Here is a 22,131-nt window from a genome sequence, read left to right on the forward strand (position 1 = left end):
AAATAAGACATTAACACAACAATTTCACTCAGCCGAATTATATACTGAGACATGCACAGTCATGAACTTCATTCTTCTAAAGTCATGTGAAATTTAAAGCCTACGAATTAAATGATTCTCGAGATATTTTGCTACATTATACATTCACATCTGTGTGTATAACTTAGGTTTCATAGCAGTGTAGAAAATTAATACAAGTTCCGGAAGCTAGATAGAATACTACAACTTAAGAATGCGTTGAATCTAATCTTGTACTAACTTTTAACATTGACTTTCCACTCGATATAACTGTTTCGTATTACTCTTTGAAATAACAATCTACCCTATTCAGGTTTCATATGATTATACTCAGTTTCGTTACAACTCTATGATTATGTTTATTTTATCGTTTACCATCATGTTTACCATTGATGTTAAAAGATTTAACTTATCACCAAAGCTCAGTGGTTTAGAGATGTGAAACTGGTTTTTTACCGCAGTAGTGAGTTAGAAATATCAATATTATACTACTTACGCAGCCCCGGGGGTTAAAAGCTTTGCGATGTAACATCGTTTTGAGCGTAGGGTTGATAGGATCGTTATTATTAGGATTACATTCAACTTTTAATGGGTTTTAAACGGGTAATATAAACAGATTGAGCATTGTTGGCAGTTCATGCGATGCAATCTTTTGTAATGCTGTGTTGTGTTGTAGTGAATAAATGTCGTTACCGATTGATATTCTCGTTTATTGAAATCTTTGGATCTTTGCAATACTTGCGCACTCACAATTTGTAATTATCACTTGCTTGAAGGCTGTAGATAAATTATTTCTTTATATCATATTATTCGTAACATTTTACATGTTTAAAATCGTTATTTGAACTGAACGAACATTAAAACCTTAAACGCTAATAAATAAACATTAAAATTTAGTGACTTAATTTTGTTTTACATTATAAAATATATCATTTAGTGTAATATATTAATGAGCCCTAAGTGATGCACGTAGTTAATGTCCTGAAACATAAAAGCATCCCACTCTGCCCGCTTTTGCCTGCAACGAATCTTGACAGGAGGCGGTTCCCATTCCCGTTTAAACATTAAAAATATTTAAAAATAACAGACATTGCATTAAAATTACTAGTGAATCCTTTATTGAGTTTTTATATATTTGAAAAATAAGGAAAAATAATTACAACTGGAAATACCTAATACAACAGGAGGTGGATTGGAGCTAAACACAACATTCACATTAAATCAAACTTTCTCACCATAGCTAAGTTATGTGAAGAAAACTCGTTTACTCCACCGCACTTAGAGATCGTGTCTAAAACACCGTAGTGCACTTAATTATGCACCTGCTGAGACAATGAGACCGCCATTTAGCTTATATTACATTATAATTTTGCAGTATTCTTTAAAATATTGAAACAATCTAAAGGGTTATTTGTCCCTTGTTAGTTACCGCTTTTTTGGATCTCTTCATACAAACATGACTCCAGATTTCAGGAGTCAATTCTGTAATTAGGAGAAGGTGAACTGAAGGTAAACTCTACATTCACATAAAAATATATTCTCATGTAAAAAGACAGACAGTATAATGTAATTGCTACACGATTTATATCAATCTATAGGAATCATTCCACATATTAAGTTTGGCAAATTCAGTGTTGAAATAATATTTTTATTTGTACTCTTCGTATATTAAATATTAACAAAAATATCATTATAAACCTAAAAAGGATACAAACAATAAAATAATATGGAAACTGCGCAACAGTGAGCATCAACAAATTAATTTTAATATTTTAAGCCAAATAATTTTTCATGACTCAATAGTTATTAGACCTTATTGAAAGGCACAAAACGTATTAGTGATTAGAAATAATTTAGCATTTAAAAATTCACATATTTACAAACTATTATACTCATTCGAAGTAAAAAATATTATAGATTTTGTAAGATTTAAAAAATATGGCACATTTTCAAGGAAGTAAATTAAAAAAGAAATTAATAACTCAATCATGTTCTGGATTGGAGAACATAAAGTAACTGCAGTGGTTGGACAAAACACTTACTTTGACAAAACACGTCATTTATGCAATTGGCATTGCTTATATAACAGTTTCATATCATTTATACACATATTACACCCATTATATTACATATTTATCATTATTTGAACAAACTAATATTACCAATGACCGCTGCAATTTTTTGGAATCTCGTACAATTTAAGCTAAATCTGACGTTTGGGTAGTAGAGTATATTTTTTACTAACTTCCGAGTAAAGGTCAGTGTAACTTGTAAGGTCTGAAGCAAGGAATCGATGCGAGAGTAATTTAATACTGACTATAGAGGAGCGTCAACAAAGTGGTTGGGCGTGTCCTTGTTGTGAGAAACATACACCGTTCAAAAAATGTAATCACACCTCCTAACAGTTAACAATGCTTTATTATAATTAGGAGACAATAGTGGAGAATATATTAACTTGTTTTTATTAAAAATATATTTAATCTTGATTGGAATAATTTAATTGTTGTGTGTGTGTAAAGTATTAAAATCAATAATACAAATACCATTTGTGTATGTTTTTTAAACATTTTATCTAATTTTGGAATTATTATTGAGGCCTTAAAAATAAAGTTTTATATTTGTTAAAATATGGCCTACACTCTATAATAAAATTTGTGTAATACTTTTTAAATATATTTATTGTTAAACAACCTTTAAAATTAAAATTTATACTTTACTATCTTCAACCGTTAACCCAATGTAAATAAACATGTTTAACATTGTTACACCCATTTCATGGTCTGACAAGTAACTATATACATACCAATATGTGGTGTGATGTTTTTTACAAAAGCATGCACATGAGGGTGATAATGGACATAATAATTGTCACCTTAAGTGATGAAAGCAGAATGAAACCTACAGTTAACAACCATTGAAGCGAATAACCGCAAGCCCGCCCTCGTCTCTGGAACTGATCACTTAAGTGGCGAGGGATGATTGTAATTTACTCTGGCCACAGCCGCCAATGACAAGAAATTGATCATTTAATTTTGGCAATTTATCAACTTTCTCTACTTTGTTTATTTAAATAAATTTTACTTCATCATTTTTTACAACTTATTTCATTTTACATTTTTTTCAGTTTTAAATATTTGTTTTTTAGATAATTTGTTTCACTTTAGCAAAAACTGACAATCGTCAAAAATTTCAATATCATCCGAAAATTAAGTCGTTGGCACGGAAATTAATTGTAGAGTTTAAGATTTAAGTAGACCGAAATAATAAGTTGAATGAAGATTCGAATTTGTTTCTATTCCTAGGATCCTCAACTACTGTGTAGTTTCAATTCAGTTATTAAATTCAAGAATAAACGCAAAAACCAGATACAACATCTTAAAATCTTGTGCAAAGAGTTATACAAAATATAACTTTGACGTGTATACAATGGATTGCAACAAAGATATTCAGACGAAGATATTATAACGAAAAAATTAAGGAACCCTAACGATAAACGGAAGGAAGAGTATTCGCTCTCACCACCACCTCTAATAGCCTACCTCCGCCTTCTCGCTGATATAATCGAAGCTTTCTAGCTCTATGATACCATTTTCTCCTTCATTTGGGCTTTATATCACTCATATTATAAACCGGTTTTAATGTGATGGATTTTATAATAGTCTACACATACGAAATTATGCATGATGCCTTATCTTATTTATCACTGTTTTTTTATATTCTTTTGAATAAACTGTGCTAAATGGTTTCAAACGAATTATAAAAACAAGTATGTTTCAGTATTTATACGTTTAACGTTGGCAACGCCATTTACTTATTGGCAATCGCTCTGCCATTGATCTTGATTATTTGTAATCGATAAATTTAGGATTTTTCTACTTTTGTTAAAAGCAAACTAAAATTTTAGCTATTAATACGGTTAGGTTAGTAATTTTAATAAGTTACAAAGAAAAATTAATAAATTAATATTGCGTAAGTATGATGTTACTTACAAAACCGTTTATTCAGACTTCTACATATATTACGAGCATGATGTGTTTTTTTTATTTCAAAGCGTTACGTAATGTTAGAAATTGAAGCTTAGTACAATGTAATATAACACTTTACAAATGTAGCACCATTAATTTAAAATAATATAGGCCTATTAATTTTTTAGGAAATCATATATTTTATGGAAATTGCTAGAATGCAACTGAGATCAGCTTTATTATATTTTACTAATCGTATCGTATAATTACAAGTAATCTTACTTGTATATTAAAACTGCTAGAACGTTACTGTTCATACTAACTGGAAGTGCTGAGCTTCAGGGAATTATTTCAGTTAGTTGTGAGGTCCGACGCCAGAGCAGCGCTGCGCAAACGTTCGTTAATATTTTTTGTATCTATTTCTTGGATGAATTAACTCTTACACGCTAATACAATCAAAGTTTAAGCCAATAAATAATTTCTAGTAAATGACACATTACGTATATCACAATTATTGGAACTCGTCCTTTAATAGACGAGCCATAATCTGCGATCAGTTCCGATACGGCAATAAAGCTTCGACTGTTCTGAAGCTGGGTTTAATTACAACCTGTCCGCCTCGCCAATATTTCGATTTCCACTTACTCACCAGGAAACCAATTTAGGATTATCCATGTGCAATAACCGGTGCGTCCCGCTAACGTACGAGTATGAGGAGAAAATCTTTTCTTCGTCCAGGTGTTTGTTCAATTGTACAGCTTGAATGTTCTTTTTTAATATAAAATATAGATGTGATTTGATTAAATTTTGTTTTTGACGAGGCAATTATTATAAGTAAAATAGGATTTTCCGGACTTTTGCTATCATCCTGAGATAAAAAAAATCAGTACAGCTGCGTTTCAAGATCCGCAATCTGATCTTTGACTCAGGTGAATAACTAAACATATACATAGCTACAATATACTTAAAATAACATGCCAGAGCATTGTGAAAAGCCTAAGTCAGGCATTATAGCAACAATGTAACACCTTAAAACTAGTATCTGTATTTTCTTTCGACTGATTTCATTTTTTATATGATTTGAACAAAATTTTTTTATGATCTTTCTTAAATTGACTTTGAAATAGCAAATGTAAAACTAACACTGAGTTCGCTTGTTACACTTGGTCATCAATAACTGTGACGCCTGGTGATGGATGATGACCAATCCATAAATGTATTCCAATCATTTCATCACTGAATTTACCTTTATATTGGAATAATTTTTTAGATGAACATAATATTATGGGAGTTATACTATAATAGCGGTTCACAATAAAGCGAACTAAGATATGACATACGTATGGACTATATCAAGTTCACCAAAGTTTTTTGTTGAATAGCCAATTACAGAATAGCAAATGGTTTGCTACATCCAACAGAACTACTGTCAAATTATGTTAAAATACATTCACATATTAGTTATATTGTTATCTAAGCAAACTACGCAATTCGTTAGAGAGAAAAGAATTCGTCTCCTTCAATAAAACTTTCATCCGCACTGATATCCCGCTTAAAAATATCAAATACTTATAGATAATTACTAAACTCTTTTTTTTTAATTTGTTCCATATGGAGCAAGTTTTTAAATTATAAAATATGTATAATTCTCTTAAACAATTACAAAATATTTATGATTTTGCTGAAAAACGGCACCTAATTTACTTTAGACATTTATCAAGTTGATTTATCATGTTTAATATAAATTACTATAGAACGTTTTATGATGAGAGGAGGTGGTTGTTTCAAGTTGCTTAGATAACTCAATCGCAATATACCTTTCATCCAATTATTACCAATTGAATTTGTTGGTATCCAGTTTGTCATCTAAAAATTAGCAGATGATATCTTTTGCGTACATCTTTCATTAAACAAAAATATTACAACACAATTTTTATTACTTATATACTCTTGCAAGATATCAGGCAGTGTAAAAGCACAAAAACTGTTATGTTGTCATAGTTTTGAATTTTTTTTTATTATTAATAATTTTGTTGAACTTCTGTTCTTTAATTTTTAATTTTTTAATATCATAGTAAGACTTTGTGTATTTTATATCCTACAGTTAATCAAATATATTTTGTTGTGTAGGTTTTAAGGCGTTACCCAAATACTCTACACTGATAACACGAAATTCACAACACACTTTTCAGATTTTAGAATTGTATTTTATAATAAAAAAGGATTTTAGATGTATTCTGAGCTTTAAATATGTAAATGATCTGAATAAAGTTAAAGTTTCAGAGAACCCCTGTTCAAAAGAGATTATCCAGAAGGAAAAACTCTCAGTATAATTAATATTGCAGAAAGCTTTTTGTATAAAATGCTACCTGATTTTCCAAAAACGTAACAGTAATTTAATGAACAAAATAGTTTTGTTATTTATACTTTCTAAGCTATACTTTTTGGATGCATCTTTCTTCTATTTATTTTAAAGTTTAAATATTTCGTAGTACGTAAATGTACTGTACAGTAAATAAGTGGTATACATTCTCAATTCACCTCTTTAACTTACATTAATTGTTTATTGGCTCTTCACATACCTTCCATAAAATACTTGAATTAATTGCAATTATTTATTTTAATTTTAACTAAACTAATTAAAATAATTCATTCCCACAATTCTAAAATTACGAAAAGAAAGCTGGTAAGTCACTATTGTGTGGCCAGCATGAGTTAAGTGAAAATATAAATTTGATTGGGCCAGCACCTCAATAAAAATTTTGAAAAAAACAGACAAAAAAGAATAGACTCTGCAACATATGTAGGGTTGACCTCATATTGCAATTACTCATAAGATGGCCTTTTGCGCTGCTTTCAGAGTGAAAAAATATTCAAGATGGGTAAGTCTGGGGGTAGGGGCCGACTTCTGTAAAAATTCCAGGCAGAAGATGGTGTAATCTAAACCCTTCTACCTCCAATATCTAGAAATTTGCGGCTCCTGGACATCTATCCTGGTTTCCCAGATTATTCGGGTTGCTGTATCCAGTATTATGTAGATTCAATTTGGGGGTACAGTATTGACTGACTTTATGAAATGCGTTGTTATACTTTATATGTATGAATAGACTTATCATCTCCTAAATATATAACATTTTTCATTTTTAACAAAAGAGGAAAAAGATTAGATGTGTAATGAATACTAAAAAGAACAGTAAAGGACTGAAGAGCTCTCGGAAACTGAAAACAAGGGGAAATCGGCTTTGATATTGAAATGTGTTCTGCATTGTCTTTCCTCAGATTAAATTATACTAGTGCAATTTTTATGCGTTAAAATATTTGCTGCTTTTTAAAACAGATGCTAATTTGGCATAGTTTTTACTAATTAAAAAGTAACAAAAAAAATAATTCAATATTAGTATAGAGTTGGCTTTTTTATCAATAAGATTAACCAAAGATTTAAAATATTCAGTGTTTAACCTCTTTTACGTTTCATTGGCGTGAGTTGCTGTTACATTTGTTGCAACTGTGGTATGGAGTCATGAAAGTTTAAAACCTCCCAAGATATTTTGCTTAGCTTTGGATAGCCTACTACGTTCGATTCAGCGCTGGTTATGGGAGAAATCTGTTTCAAAAAGTGTGGTTTTGTTTGCTGTTTTTACGAGAGCTTGCATGGCCATGTACTCAAAATGGGGTTTTTTAAGGAAACATTAATGTTTTTTATACAATTCAAAGCACCCAAAAGCACCTTTTATACAAAAAATATATTCGTTAACCATTGTATTCTGTAATTAACTCAAGAGACTTTTTATCCAGTAATTATTTAAGAACCTTTCCAAGGAGCAAATGTCATTCCATACAAACATATGTCCAGGAGACCTTAAAAAATTAGGCATTGGCAATTATTTAATATCAGATTAAATCCAATATTGGACGGAATATTTTCAAGGCCAGAATTCTGGAATACCACTTTGTACACAATGAGAGTAAAAGTTGTGAGTAGACAATGAGAGCAAAAAATTATGAGTAATCCAGGATCCTTGATTGCACCTTTGCACGCTTCCTAAGTGTTTTAATTTTAATTTTAATTTTAATATTATTCTACCAGATTTATTTATCATAAAATATCGATTTAGTTTGTGTTTGGTGCAACTGCGTAGCTAATGAATATATACATCAGGATTTACAACAAATTTAATTGATACATATTTGCCTTAGAGATATGCTAAAAGTTTGAGACATTAATACAGTTAGTCTTAAACTGAGTAGGTTACCTTAAAATTATCCAGCAAAAATGACTTTCTTAGTTTCACTGTTATACAACATTACGTATTATTATAGAATTTTCTGCAACTCCGTTAAATAAGTGTTATATTTCTAAATTAAATTCAAAAGTAATATATGTTTCAAAGCTAATTTTTACTGTATTTTTAAAGAATTCTTCTAAATGTGTATAGAGATTGGACACTGAGCTCGTACCGTATACTAGTGACTTTCCATTCCTTCTTTCCCAATTTTTCAGTCATCTATATAATCGTACAATAATTGGAATAAATCACTAATTCATTAATTCTGTAAAAATAAAATAGAGCAATAAATAACTTAGTTAAAATTAGTAAAAGAACATACTTAAGTTTGAGAACTAGTTATTCTTATTCTAGTGTATGTACTATAAATAATACAGTATATGAAAGAAATACTTTTTAAACAAATAAAAGAAAGATTTATCCAAGAAGTATAGCTTGGATAGAAATTAAGAAATGTATTTGTTCATTTATAAAGTACCATGTTAATGGTCAATCTAACAGGATTCTATGTAGCATTTTATCCCAAGAAAGCTTCATACAATATTAATTCTACTAAGTGGTTTCCTTCTGTGTAATCCCTTTGGAATGGGGACCCTCTGAGAGTTTAACTTTCTTAAGTTCATTTACATATTTAAAGCTCGGAATAGTTCCAGATAGAATCATTTTATATTATAAAGTATAATTCTCAAATCTGAAATAGTACGTCTTTAAAGTTTAAATAAACGATGTGGATTATTTGCATATCTCCTTGAAACCTACATTGTAACATATATTAAAGCAATGTTAGGTTATGCGATACACAAACATTTTACCACGCTATTGTCAAATTACAGAGCAGACGTTCAACATACCTATAATTTACTAGAAATAACACCTTAAACACTTTAATAACATAACAGCTCAGCGTTAGTGAAGCTCATCACTCGAGAGCTATAAAATTTTCATTTCTGTCTATCTGTCTGTTAGATGATTATTAGATTTAAAATTATACGTTTAAACTAAGATCTGAATTGTAATTGGAACAAAACTAAAAAGATAAATACTTAAACTCACATTTTGTAATAAATGATTTTCCCAGTAAGTATATTATTTCAAACCTATACTTTTTCTACTAGAACTGTATTTTAATACAAAACTAATACTTATATATAAATCGAGGTCAAATCTGTTACGCGCCTGGAATTCCTATTCTATTCTTATATCTATTAAAACTACAAGATATGATGATTTAGTTACTGGACAGATTATAAAGTAGAAAGGAAACAGCCAAAATGAATCTGATCCATTATACAAATATTTGAATCATTTGGTCATACTCGCAAAAGACAGTTATTACGCTATAGTATGGATAGTATAGACACATTCGATAGAGAGGCCATGTTACCTGGTAACCACAGTAATTTATAATTCCAGATTCCAACCACAGTTGGCGAGCAGCACTTACACTCAGTCAGTCAGTCAGTCATCTCTGACACTTCGCTACCTGTCAGTGTAAAGCAGTTACACATGCAGTATTCAGCCTTCTATTGTAAGCTGTTTAAAAGGACTCTTATTTAATTAAGGAATAACAAAAAACTAGATGCAACTTAAACCACAGATTACCTACATTAACATTATTTGCTCACGCGTAAGATTTCAAGAAAGTCCGCACATTCAAAGTATGATTATATAAAATTGATCCTGAATTAGGTTTTAAACTAAAGGCACCAAAACACAAGTTTCAGTATGATAGTTATACATAGAGTGTATTCTAAGTTATTTCATAAGTAATATACTTTTATAAAGGTATAACTGTCTAACAACACATTTAGATATAATCTATAACATTATAGATTTTTTTTATAATACGTTTGTCAGATTTCGACACTAAAAGGTTTAGAGATATTCTATGAATTATAATTATAAGCATATTATTGCTAAACATATTTCTGCTCTGTTCGCCTATGAATAGTGAAAAATGGTTCTGTAAACATTTGTATTGTAAATACAAATATAAAACCATTGCAGTTGAAAATTTCAATAAATAGTCACAAGTCAAAAAATATTTCATAAAGGAAATAGCGATACTTCCAAATTGTTTCATATAATATGTCTATCATATTTGTCTAACTAGTATTCCAAACTATACATTTATCTTTAAAAAGGAATTTCCTTCTATAGCCGTCTGTGAACTAATCCTTTCTTTCAATCGTGCCGGAATGGTACTTTCACTTAGGTGAAATAGCAATACTATTAGTGTTCGTTATGATTTTGTTAAAGTGAACTCACTAAAACTCTGAATGTTTCAGCCCTAATGCTGCACAGTGTACAGACTGGTCGCGACAGAGGAAGACATTCGTTGTTGCAGTCATTAATCACTACTATATCCCAATATTGCTACTGACCCTCGCATGTATCGTGTTGTAAACATCCTCATTTGTTACACTATCTGTCAATTGCCAATCCTCGCATTGTTAGTGGATAACCTTGTAATTGTACGATGTACACCGCTTCTCTATATATGATAAGGGCCTAGTATTATATTGAAGTGAACTCACTACGTCTGAATGTTTCGGCCCTTATGTGCACAATCCACGACTGTTCTTGGTAGTGGAAGACATGTGTTGTTTCATTCATTATTCACCACTCCAATCTATTTATAAATATATTCTATATACTCTAATTCTATATATAAATACAATAATATATAAAATATATTTAAAGACCAGTGTGTCATCCGTTGCAAAACCCTATACTTTACAGGATATATTCATTTCATAATTTAAATATTAAACTTTACTGGATTGTTGGTTATATTCGTATTGTCCTAAGCACTCAAGTCGATCTGTTATACTCGTAGATAGTGGTATTTAAATGTAGAAAACAGTGAACCCATTTGTAAAAGGCACGTGTTTTATGAGACGTGAGGCGGGGCTTTGATCAGTGATGCGTGTAGAGACTCCACTCACTTATACCCGTACTTTGTCGTGTGATGAACAAGAACATTGATTGCTTTCACTAAAATCACGTGTTCATTTATTCCTAAATAAATTATTTTTGTTCTCTTACCAGTTTTTATGATAATGCATACTCTAAAACACGTCATAAGCATTGCGAGTGAATGTTTCCGAACGGCCTCCTTGCTCCGATATTTAACAAAACGTAAATTATTTTTTTGTACCAAATGGGAAATTGTTAATTTTGTTATTTTTTGTAGTTTTAGTTAAAGGAATGATACTTATAGCGAATTTTCTCATTCAGTTAATATTGTTTTATGTAAACAAACGTTCTAATTAGTTAAGAAATTAAATAAATGTTTTGAATATAATTTTATGTTTTATATGGGGAATAGTGGAATATATTAAAGTAAGCAGGTTATGCATTAAAGAAATTGCTAATACATTCCGAGCTATATAATTTATACAACTGATAAGTTTTGAATTTTGTTGCCGAAGTGTGTGACGAGTTTTTGTGGAAATAATAAAAATGTCTTCTATACTAAAATGAATTTAATTTGTCAGCTTGTTAGTATTCGTATATCCTATGAATCTTTTGTGTTGTAAATACTATAATATTACAAATTGAAATAAAATAATATAGGGATGTTGCGTAAAATTAATGTTATATTTTTTTTATAAATTTTATAATTAAATGGTTATTTGTTATAGTTCGGCGATCGAATCGTATGATGAAAATATTTTATAAAAGGCGTGAGCTTAAGTTTTATTATATCAGCAAATTTTTATTGTGGGAATAAATTAATATAAATTTGGAGACTCGATGTTATAAGGATGATAATCAAGGAATTATAACATGTAAAATGTAGTTCGTTTTCACAATTTAAAACAGTTAGTTAGTGTACAATTAATACTGTGTTATTGTAACGCTATTGATTTCTCAGGTAACAAAAATGTGTTGCTGGATGTGTGTAAATATTTGTGTCTCTCTCACTCCCCGGATACTCGCAACAATTATTACAACCATGACAAATGCTCCGCTGTTTAACGCCGCGTTTAATATATCAACCTAACGTGTGGCTCAATTACTTAATGTTTTCACAGTGACCTAGATGCTATATTTTGTGCAAGCCCCTTACTAACCATTATTTTGCTACGCTGCCAATCATATTTTTTTAGAATAATTGTTTATTCAAAAATATGTAAAATGAACGAAAATTGTTAAAGCTCGAAAGCAAAAAGTCACTTTTCTTGTATGAGGTGTCTATACAAGTCCTAAAAAACAAATCTCCCGTAACTGTTGAATGGTTTAGAATTTTCAAACCTTTTCTGATAAATGTAACATTATCACCTGAGGACGCTTAAATGGATTTTTAAATTGCTATTTTTAGGTATGGGGAACAACTTAACTGTTTTCAATAGAATTACTTTTTGATTTATATATAAATTTAAAGGTCTACTAATATACATAAGTAATTTCTTTGAATCTGATGGATTTTTACATAGATAATACGTACATATTACCGAATTATTATCTTATCTGCTTGTTATGACGAATAAATAAACAATTTGTGTAATTCTCAGAAAGATTTTAATACATTTATCTGATATAGCCATAAATTTACGGTATTTATGAGAAAATATTTCTTATTTTTAAAATAGACAGTAAATATATAATATTTTACACAAAATTATATTTCCTAAAAAAAGAGCACATAACCCTCATATAAATTCTATTCATTTACTCGTAAGATAAACTAAATATTACTAAAGCATTATGTAAAGCAGCTGCTAAGGTTCTAAAAACTTTTTAATTAAACAAAATAATTCACAAAATTTATTAAATAAACGGAAAAAAGTATTAACTAGACGTTCTCAAAATACAAATGCTTTCTATGCTATGTATGTCTGGAAACCTCACCAATTTCATTTTCTTTGGAAGATAATTCTCTAACGCCAAAAATACTAATGGATATTTATAAATATAAAGTAACCAATTACGACAAAGATCTTACTTCTGGTGAATAGAATTTTAGTTTTTAAATTACAAAGTATTCCAAAATTACTTTGATGTTTTCAGCTGAAAGGAGATTGTTTGGAAAAAGCCTTAAAACATGGATAAATGTGACAGTGAAGCATGGATAGAGACGCCAGACTTACCTTTGTTACTCGACATATCAAACGTCTTTCAGTATGACTTTGTCTTAGCGACACCTTACATTTGCCCTGCACCTCTCTGTTAAAAGGAAGAGAGACAAGCTCAGAAAAACGACGTTTTCTTTTCAGAAGAATGCAAAGCAGTATGTTCTGAGTACTGACAATTTTTATTCTCGACACGAATACTTGTTAGTGATTCATCCATATAGTTTTTCTATACTACGTAAGAATACGTTGAGGTTTTGTGTGATTGTCTGGCCATATATACGCAGGACAGGCACAATTTCGTTATATTCTACTGGAAAGTTTTAAAAGTTCATTTTCTATTACTGTCTGACTATATACGCAGGCCAGGCACAATTTCGTTTTATTCAGCGGGGGAGTTGTAAAAGTCTATATTTGTATTATTGTCTGACTGTATACATGCAGGACAAGCACAATTTTTGTTCAGGAATGTAATGAGCCATAGATTTGAAATTTTGCATGCAACTTCAGCGAAGGCTGTTACTCGTTTACTCCGACCTTCTTCGATGATACTCATTTACTTTATTTAATTCACTTTGCATGAGTTTTAAATTTAATACGTTCGTTTAATTGTGTCTGTATGTACTGCGTATTTAGTTTTTGAAGCCTTTTCATATACCGTCTGATTATATTTCACCATTAAAGAAACAGTTCGTTTTATTGTACAACTTTACAAAAGGAATACATAGATCAGAGAGAACTGTAGTGCCACATTTAGCACCATTTATTTCTTTCGTCGCCAAATAGGAAAGATTTTTAAATAAATAACAATGGCAACACAAAGTGAGTTTGAGTCAGACTGGATGTGCCTTTGATCATCTGTATGTTTACATCATTCTTGTGACTCGTTCAAAGACACTCTTATGATTTTTGTGTACTATGGGAAATACCAATACATTACGACTAACTTAAAACATATGTAAAAATATTATCATTCTTTCATTTGTTTTATAATTATTATGACTATTAATTATTTTCTTTCAATACGATATAATCTAAGAAAAAGTTGATTGTATTGATAAAAAATGACGGTACGTACTAAAATGTGTTTTAGGGGGGGGGGTAATAATTTTAATATTCGTACATTTCTATTTTTTCAGCGGTGATCTTTAATTGTTTCTTAATACCATAATGATTTTTTAATAAAATACATGTTTCGAACAAATATTAATTAAATACATGTTATTGACACATATTATTAAAATAGCTTTTACTAATACATGTTAGCAATGTACTTGATATGTGCAACAACATCGCACGCATTTGCCACCTTTAAATTTCTTCAAAAGCAAAATCTTAAACCTTGACCGCACCTTCATATTTGATGTTTTGAATTGTAAGCAGTATACCTCAATACTTTAATAAGTGAAATGGGCGTGTATTTAAATTTATTTATACACCTAAATTTTATTTTACTACATGTATATTGACGATGGTATACAATTTTTTTTTAAATTTTGAAAGCAATAAAGCATTATTATTGTTGTTGTTATTATTATTATTATTATTATTATTTATTATTATTATATGATTAGTAATGTGTTCAGTTTATAGACGTGCATCCTATGTGTTGTTAACTTGGATTGTGGTGTTTCACCACTATCCATTCAAATAATCCATCGTCAATAGTGTACGTACTTTAAACTAAAGATTTTCTGTGTAATACATAATAATAACAATATTATCTATATAGGGTTGCACTATATTCTAATTATGATGTTCAGAAAATTTAACCTTTAACGAATCTCAATTCAATCATATACACTATAGTGCGATAATCAGGACGCTATGTTGACATAATTAAAATTTGACGCTCGATGAAGAAAGGCACGGCGAATGCCAAAGAATTAATTCTCAGCCACTGACAGTGTAGGGAGTATTTTTCCGTCCCAGACAGGAAAATCAGCTTAGGTTGAATAATGCTCTCCCACTTCTTCTGTCTCTTACGGACATCTCTTTAATATCATAGGAAGTAACGTCTCTAAGAACTAAGAGCTAAGCGACGAAATACTTTCCAACAGGAAGCTGTTGAGTCTAAATGTTTTAGAGGGTGTTTTCATCATTCAATCAATAACTTTATTTATACACTCACTAAGAATGGTTGCAAAGTCAATTTATACGTTACAATTTAACGTTATGTCAACAAGTTTAAATCCAAAGAAAAGTAAATGGGATATATATTTTGTTAAAGTTAATCAACATCTATGTTAGGCAAGAATTGTAAGGTAAAACATTGAAAACATTAAAAGTAAGTCGTTATGTGTTAAAAAAAAACACTTTCAGTAGTATTATAAAACTCGCCAAAGCTTTAAATTGTGGTATTTATTATCAGACTGTCATTCTTTTCTTGAAATCGTTAGAGTCACACATTTTGGGCAGATTCTTTGGCAGCATGTTGAAGTTTTGCCCCACTGAAGGATAGCATTTGGTGTGTAGTTAGTTTCATGAGCTGGCAGAGAGAGATCGCTAAAGCGTCGTGTGTTGTGACTGGGAACTTTACCAATCTTAAGCAATGTTCCTTTTGAGGCATGAGTGATAATTTTTAATGATATAGATGAATAGAATTGTCAGGACTTTAAAAGACTGAAAATACTATCTCATGACAGTATTCTCTTAGTTGGAGACATGGGAATAATCGATGCGCACACATCGACAGTTGTCTAACGTGATATCGACTATCTTTTAATGTTACGTTGAATGTTATGTAAAGTGATATTGACTGTCGTCTAATGTGAACTCCACTGTCGTGTAATATGATATCAACTATATTTTAATGTGACATTGAATGTTATGTAAAGTGATATTGACTGTCATCTAATGTGAACTCCACTGTCGTGTAATATGATATCAACTATATTTTAATGTGACACTGAATATCGTCTAATGTGACATCGACTGTCTTCTAATGTGAACTCCACTGTCGTGTAATATGATATCAACTATATTTTAATGTGACATTGAATATCGTCTAATGTGACATCGACTGTCGTCTAATTTGATATGAACTCTCTTTTAATGTGGCATTAAGTTTCATCAAATGTGACATCGAATATCGATTAATGTGAGAGAACGCTCGTAGGATAAGGCTCCTACTTATGGTTAATGTAGTCAATCCCCCACGTGGCAATTATAAACAAACTACTTAACTAAACATAAATCCTGGTTCTTTGATGCCAATTTCATTTCACCAGCAATAATGTTATACGTCATCAAAGTTGCAAAGAATTGGAATATAATTACAAAAATATCCTTTATGTTAAACAAATCTTATTAAGATCCTTGTCAATCAAATAAATATGATATAACAAGAAGTTATAAAATAAATGTTGTAGTAGTACACATCGCCATGCTGTGCTAAGGTTCCATGCAACATTTCAAGTCTGTTGCTCATTTCATTAGGCTATATTTGGTATTATGTAAAGTTGCAAAAATGTCATCTGATTGCATTTAATTTTCTTAAAAAATTATTTATTCTTCGAATTTTACATCATGGTTACTCATAAGATAAACAGAAAATTATGACTAACGCTCAGCCAAATCGCATTTAGTCACATGTATCGTCACCGAAAACGTTGGTGGCTTTATATAAATAAAGCTCCATGCAAATCGTTATGTCCATAGGCTAGGTCTCAAGATCGAATTTTGCCAGCCCCTAAAGAAATAGGCTTTCCTAACTAAAACTAATAACTATAGATATAAACAAGAATTACTAACATGTATTGTCTGTCAATTTCAGATTCGGTTTTTCTGACAAATTTAAGTAACCATATCGGTACAAATAATGTTATAAGATTTTTGAGAATTCTATTTTAAGAAGTGTAAATATTAATTTTATCATTGTTTACTTGTTTTAACTGATTACTAATTTCCCTCCAGTACGTGCAACTAGATAGTCAAATGTATGAAACGAAATAAACTGAACATTTATAAAAGGTATTTTAAATTCAGGAGCTGAATCTTCTTTAGCACCAACAACTTGACTGGCAATGCTGTGGTAATATTGTTACAGCTGGAAGACTTCTACGTCTAAGTTTGAAATGTAAACTGAACAGAGTACGCAAACTAAGGGAGTTGAGTACTTCGTGAACTTAAATTGTGTTAACGACCTAATACTCTCAGGTAAAAAGAGGATATATATTCTTCGACTTTGATTTTTTTACCGCTGTGTAAATAAATGGTTCGTTACATTGCAGATGCTCTTAACTTGCTGGTTTTAATACTTGATAGTTTAAAACCAAACAATCCAATATTTTAGAAACTGGAAAGCCTCATGGAAACAAATGTAGATCGTTTGATTTCAAATTAATAAAATAATTATTTATTTTAATTTACATGAATGAAGATTTATATTATATGCATAAATAATAATGGCAAATATACTTCTTCACGTACAATGTAAATTTTAAATTTGGCTTTTCAGGAATTGTAAGTCAGACGATATAGTAAACAAAGTGTAGATACTATATAGTTATGCAAAGGCACAGAATCCCTTGAACTAGGTAGTTACCACCCCGTTTCATCTTTTATGTTTCTTTATAGTTAGTGTTTCAGTTTTACTAACCTAATATGAAATGACAGATGTCAGCTAATTACGTTTACGTTTTCAAAAATTAGGTTTACGATGTATTGTACTAACTTTGTCTCATTTTACACAATGACAATGTTCAAATAGGTGACCCCTTCCTTGGGGGTAACTCTACTGAGTGGGAGATGATAGGGATAAATTCCCCCCCCCCAAATACAATAAGAAAAATGTTTTGAATATACGTATAGTAGAAAAAACTTATTTGAAATACAGAATTTAAAATTTTTTGTCTAAATTTATTCTATCTCATTTATTTCAATTTATAGTTATCCACATTTTTCCTGCGTGAAGTTCTCTTGAATCGGGTGTATGCCAATCCGCCCACCCCTCATACCACTAGATAAGTTGCACCAATTCCGAGTAGCTTACTCAGTAACAACTGACACAATAATGTCTCAAACGTTTGACGTGTAGCTAGCGTTGTTTGTACACGTCAATCAGGTCTAGTGCTACCCACATCTGTCAATCACTGTTAGTTACAGTTGACGTCATGTAACCGTAGTAATGTATGATACTCACACAAGTATGGGCCAGGAGTACCTACAAATCATTTACATCTTTAAGCTTCGCAGTCTATCTTGGACCACTTTAAGATGTTCAGGAAGGACATTTTGTGACTACTTATGGTCAATAATTGTGAAAATACAATGTTGTTTTGTTATAGTTATTTATCCTCATTCGATTAATTACTTTTTAAATTTTCAATATCATTATTATTAAAGTTTTTAAACTCTTAAAATATACTGCTTATCAAGTTTTAAAACTTCTCTAAAAAGCCCCCTTAAAAGAGAAAAGCAATACCCGCAAACTCTCAGTAAAGCGTTGCTTGTGCAGAGTGTCGTTTGCTACTTCCTATCATTTTGAGTCGGGCTTCTCAACTGTGGCAACGATAAAATCAAAATACTGACCAAACCTAGAAATTTAAAAAGAAGTACGTGGAGAATTGTTTTATTAATCCATATTTTTATTATTATTTAAGGAAAACAAGCTCATCCTTCGGACTAGCCTTTAGTAAATATGTCTGAATGGCTGTTTGTGTTGTGAGTGTAATCAACTTTAGTAAATATTATTAAACTGCTACACTAAACGTAATTTGTATAAATCAATTATTAAATTATAAAAACAAAATTTTAATGAAAAACGCGCTTTCGCAATTTCTTTACATTCCTCTATTCATTTATCTGTTACTACCCCTAATTTAACAATGAAATATTAATAGTATTCTTATTGTTAAAAAGTAACTGTGTATAATAACTTGTTTTATGCAATTTAACTGACTATTTTAAAATAATATGCAAATATCATATCAATATAAATAAATTATTATGTTAATTATAATGTCACAATACCGTATTGATTTTCTTCGTCTATTAAGGGGTTCTGAGGGGTGACGTTGGGGGTTAAGTAACAGGGGGTAAGTCGCCGCGGGAGCAAACAAAATGGGAGCTTTGTGTCTGAAAATTTTTAGAAACAATTCCCTACCACCTATACATTTCCAGTTTTTTGTAGTAGAATATTTAAATTCAACAAGTCGAACGCTTTGGTAAAGTGTGAAAAAAAATTTAAATTGTATGTTTCCTCAATTTTAATATTAGACACTATTTTTGTAATTTGTCTTTCAATCTTCCAATCTATATCCATATCCTTCATGAAGTCAGAATGATTTGTGTTATTTTATTAAGTTAAAAAAAGTTTATTGATTGATTATTTACTCCGTTATTACAGTGTATTGTAGTGATTTATTTTGTAAAGCAAAAAGTAAAGTAAAGTAATGTCTTATTTTACCAGGTAGGGTCATATGTTGTGTAACTGATCTTTATATATTATTATACAGGAGTCGCCATTTTTGTGTGTTTAGGTTTAACTAGGGACATTTCCGAAAAACAATATATTTTTCAGATTCAACATAGTCTATATTGTTAACTATATTTCTTTTAACAGATTTGAATATTTTCCAGCAAGCAGGGGACAGATAATAACCCTCTTTTATTCGTAAACGAAATATATTTTATTCTTTACAAACAAAGAATAACCTGTAACTTTATTATACCTGAATGTAATTTCAATTTATTACCTGAATATTATTCATTTATTCCGATATCCTTAATTATTTCAGTGAGAGAACATTCTAGTAGTGATACATAGCATAAAAAACTCACAACTATGAATGTTATACTCTCCTGACACAAGTCATCTGTATATACCTTGAAAACTGTATATACATTGTACATACAATATACAGGGTGGCTGATCATCAGTGTTACGAACATTTTTGCCCAACAATAGTGTAGTGTATGGTTGGAAAGCTTATAAAATGGCGCAGTTTTTAAAATATTATCTACCTTCTAGTATACAGGGTGTAGAAAATACAATAGACCAACGTTTTTTTATTCTTAACAGGTACTTAAATTTTAAACTTTGAACTATTAACAATGGAGTTTTTATTATTGATCCTTTAAAATTTTCACTTATTCCTATTCAAAATTTAATTTAAATTACGAAAATTACGTCATTTACACAAATCCGTTTACAGGTATTTGAGAAATTGCTGCAATATGTTTAAAAAACATAGTCATTTTAGAACAAATTAAAATAATTCTTTTTTAAGCCGATTTTTTGACTTGGAACCTCTTACGTGCATCATTACACTTGATTTACTTTGTAGTTTCACCCAAAAATTGTTGTAACCTGATGACCAGCCACCCTGTATAACGCAAAAATGTATAAACATTATTTGTCTAAGTATAAAGGGCGTGATCTTTGTCTAGCGCTCGTAAACTACAGATTAAAAATGTAAAGATGGAAGCAAATAAACGTTTTAAAATTTGCTACAAATCTAAATGTTACTTTGTTTATTAATATGAATAACAGTTTGTATGTTTCGCTTTTATGGGAAAAAACAACGAAGTACAAGGGCCAAGAATTGGTTATTGACAGCCAAGATTATTGGATGTTTATTAATTCTCTTGTAGTCTCGTACTGTATTACTGTTCTTTTAGTCTCATACTATACTACTCCAATAAATATTCCTAGTCTACCACCACCTGCAATATTTCCTGAAAGTATTTTGAATAGTGTTTTGTTAGTGACGCCATTTGATAAAAGCATCAAACAATGCGTGGTATTCGAAACCTGAGTAAATGCCTGATAATAAAACATCACATATCTCCCACGGCTCTTAGCTTGCCTAACTGGGAAAAATATGTACCTCCGCGCTGATAATGTAGGGCAAACAGCTTTAATCTCGTACCGACATTAGCTTAGTTTACAATTCAAACACAGAGACTTGCTCCGGTTTCACAACCAACATTAGCAAAGCAAATTGATGTTGTTGAAAAGGTAATAGTACTGAGTAAAATTATCCTCTTTGAAGAAACTGCAAGGAATAAATTGTGGTTCTGATTTGAATTCACAACCAACATTAGCAAAGCAAATTGATGTTGTTGAAAATGTAACAGTACTGAATAAAATTATCCTGTTTTAAGAAACTGCAAGGAATAAATTGTGGTTCTGATTTAAATAGTATGTACTAGAAAAGAGGTGTACAAGAAACAATTGTGTCTATAACTGAATCTGAGGCTGGGGGCCGGGGATGTGAGGCGTTTTGTGTCCGCAGATAATTTTTTGCACCCTACGGGTTTCTTACAAATTTAAATATCATAAAAACGTAACGGCACAAAAGTTATGTTTAAATAACATAAATATTTTTGACACCCGATGAAATGAATCAAGCAAGGCTTTGATGTTTAAAAGTGTTACTAATGAGCTGGATAAGTTTAAGCTTGATCTCAAATCTAAACTGTGTAAGTACTATTGGTTCTCCCTCTATGAGGAGTTGTTGTTGTTGTAGATGGAGCTTATATTGGTACTGATAACTTATATACATTAAAACATGAAACCAACATTTAACACTTTTATTATTTTGTGAGGTCTTTCGATATCAAAGATATCTTCTTCACACACATCAAAGATATCTTTGATATCGAAAGGCCTCACAAAATAATAAAAGTGTTAAATATTGCTTTAACGTTTTAATGTAAATAAGTTAAATAGAGGAGTTGTTGTTTTGCTTTTAAATATAAGGAATACGATGATTTGGTGCATTATGGTTGCAATATAAACTAAGAACATTTGTATGCCAGCCTATATGTTTCAACACT

Source organism: Homalodisca vitripennis, chromosome 6 (assembly GCF_021130785.1).
Source record: "Homalodisca vitripennis isolate AUS2020 chromosome 6, UT_GWSS_2.1, whole genome shotgun sequence".
NCBI lineage: Eukaryota > Metazoa > Arthropoda > Insecta > Hemiptera > Cicadellidae > Homalodisca > Homalodisca vitripennis.